Here is a 3,408-nt window from a genome sequence, read left to right as displayed (position 1 = left end):
CATATGTCATCACAATGCTCCCTGACACCTATCTTCACAATACTGCATGACCTTTGTCATCACAAAGCTCCATGCCCTTGTCATCACAAAGCTCCATGGCACTTGTCATCACAATGCTCGATGCCCTTCTCATCACAATGCTCCATGCCCTTGTCATTACAATCCTCCATGACCCATGTATCACAGTGTACCGTGCCCTTGTCATCACAATGCGCCATGCCCACTCTCATCACAATAATCCATGAAATATTTCAGACCAATGCTCAATGCACTTCTCATCACAATGCTCCATTACCTCTGTCATAACAAGCTCCATGACCCCTGCCATCACAATGTTCCACGGCCTTGTCATCACAAGGCTCCAGCACCCTTGTCAGCACAATGCTCCAAGACCCATGTAATCACAATGCTCCATGCCCTTGTCATCACAAAGCTCCATGACGCATGTCATCACAATGTTCCATGGCCTTCGCCTCACAATGCTCCATGCCCTTGTCATCACAATGCTTCAAGAACCCCGTAATCACAATGCTCCATGCCCCTTTTCATAAGAATGCTCCATTAGACTTGTCATCACAAGTCTCCATGGTCATCTCATCACAATGCTCCAAGACCTTGTCATCAACATGCTCCATTCCCTTGTAATCACAATGCTCCATGACCCCTGTCATCACAATACTCCATGAACATTTTCAGCCCAATGCTCCATGACCATTGTCATCACAATGATCCATGCCCTTGTCATCCCAATGTTCCATGACACTTGTTTTCACAAGGCTCTGTGACGCTTGTCACCACAGTGCTCCATGACAACTGTCATCACAATGCTCCATTCCTTTGTCAGCAAAATGCTAAATGGCCTTGTCATTACAATGCGCTAGGCGCTTGTCATCACAATACTCCATTACTGTTGTCATCACAATTTTCCATGAACCTTGGGATCACATTGCTTCATGCCCTTGTCATCACAATGCTCCATGCTCCTTGAAATCAAAATGATCCATGACCTCTGTCATCACAATGCTCAAAACCCTTGTGATCACAATGTTCCATAACACTTGTCCTCACAACGCTCCATGATGCCTGTCATCACAATTCTCCATGCCCTTTTCATCACAATGTTCCATGACGATTGTCATCACAATTCTCAATACACTTGTCATCACAATGCTCCCTGACACTTGTCGTCAGCATGCTCCTTGAAAACTGTCACCAAAAGGCTACACGCCTTTTTCATCACAAAGCCCCATGCCGTTTTCATCCCAATGCTCCATGCCATTGTCATCAAAATATTCCACAAGCTTGTCATCAGAAAGCTCCATGACCCTTGTCATCACAATGCTCCATGCACTTGTCAGAACAATGCTCCCTGCCCCTTGTCATCACAATGCTCCAAGCCATTGTCATTCACAATGCTCCATTACCTTTGTCATCAGAATCCTCCATGACACTTGGCATCACAATGCTCCATGACATTGCCATCACAATGGGCCATTATATATGTCATCACAATGCTCCCTGACACCTATCTTCACAATACTGCATGACCTTTGTCATCACAAAGCTCCATGACCCTTGGCATCACAATGCTCCATGTCATTGTCATCACAATGCTCCATGAACCCTCTCATCACATTGCTCCATGCCCTTGTCATCACAAAGCTCCATGGCACTTGTCATCACAATGCTCGATGCCCTTCTCATCACAATGCTCCATGCCCTTGTCATTACAATCCTCCATGACCCATGTATCACTGTGTACCGTGCCCTTGTCATCACAATGCGCCATGCCCACTCTCATCACAATAATCCATGAAATATTTCAGACCAATGCTCAATGCACTTCTCATCACAATGCTCCATTACCTCTGTCATAACAAGCTCCATGACCCCTGCCATCACAATGTTCCACGGCCTTGTCATCACAAGGCTCCAGCACCCTTGTCAGCACAATGCTCCAAGACCCATGTAATCACAATGCTCCATGCGCTTGTCATCACAAAGCTCCATGACGCATGTCATCACAATGTTCCATGGCCTTCGCCTCACAATGCTCCATGCCCTTGTCATCACAATGCTTCAAGACCCCCGTAATCACAATGCTCCATGCCCCTTTTCATAAGAATGCTCCATTAGACTTGTCATCACAAGTCTCCATGGTCATCTCATCACAATGCTCCAAGACCTTGTCATCAACATGCTCCTTTCCCTTGTCATCACAATGCTCCATGACCCCTGTCATCACAATACTCCATGCACATTTTTAGCCCAATGCTCCATGACCCTTGTCATCACAATGATCCATGCCCTTGTCATCACAATGCTCCATGCACTTGTCAGCACAATGCTCCCTGATCCTTGTCATCACAATGCTCCAAACCATTGTCACCACAATGCTCCATTACCTTTGTCATCAGAATCCTCCATGACACTTGGCATCACAATGCTCCATTCCATTGTCATCACAATGCTCCATGACCCCTGTCATCACAATGCTCCGTGACTACAGTCATCACAATGCTTCATAACTTTTTTCATCACAACAATCCATGCCCGCGTCATCACAAGGCTCTGTGACCTTTGTAACCACAATGCTCCGTGACCCTTGTCATCACAATGCTCCATGCCTTTGTCAGAACAATGCTCCATGATCCTTGTCATCAAATTGTGCCATGCGCTTTTCACCACAATGATCCACAACCTTGTCATCGCTATGCTCCATAAACCTTGTAATCACAATGCTCCATGCACTTCTCATCCAAATACTCTCTCACATGAGATATCACAATGTTCCATCACTAGTCATCACAATCCTCCCTCACCCCTGTTATCACAATGTTCCATGACCCCTGTCATCACAATGCTACATCCCCTTATCAGCACAATGTTCCATGACCCCTGACATCACAATGTTCCATAACCCCTGTCATCAAAATGCTCCATGACCCTTTTCATCCCAAAGCTCCATGACCCCTGGAATCACAATGTTCTATAACCCCTGACATCAAAATGTTCCATTACACTTTTCATCAAATTGCTGCATGACCCTGTCATCAAAATGCTCCCTGCCCTTCTCATCACAATGCACCACACACTTGTCATCAAAATGCTCCATGACCTTTGTCATCACAAAGCTCCATGACCCTTGGCATCACAATGCTCCATGTCATTGTCATCACAATGCTCCATGAACCCTCTCATCACATTGCTCCATGTCCTTGTCATCACAAAGCTCCATGACACTTGTCATCACAATGCTCGATGCCATTCTCATCACAATGCTCCATGACCTTGTCATTACAATCCTCCATGACCCATGTATCACAGTGTACCGTGCCCTTGTCATGACAAACCGCCATGCCCACTCTCATCACAGTAATCCATGAAACATTTAGATCAATCTCAATG

The sequence above is a fragment of the Mesoplodon densirostris genome, unplaced genomic scaffold (assembly GCF_025265405.1).
Source record: "Mesoplodon densirostris isolate mMesDen1 unplaced genomic scaffold, mMesDen1 primary haplotype scaffold_37, whole genome shotgun sequence".
Classification (NCBI taxonomy): Eukaryota; Metazoa; Chordata; class Mammalia; order Artiodactyla; family Ziphiidae; genus Mesoplodon; species Mesoplodon densirostris.
This window is presented reverse-complemented; position numbering follows the sequence as displayed.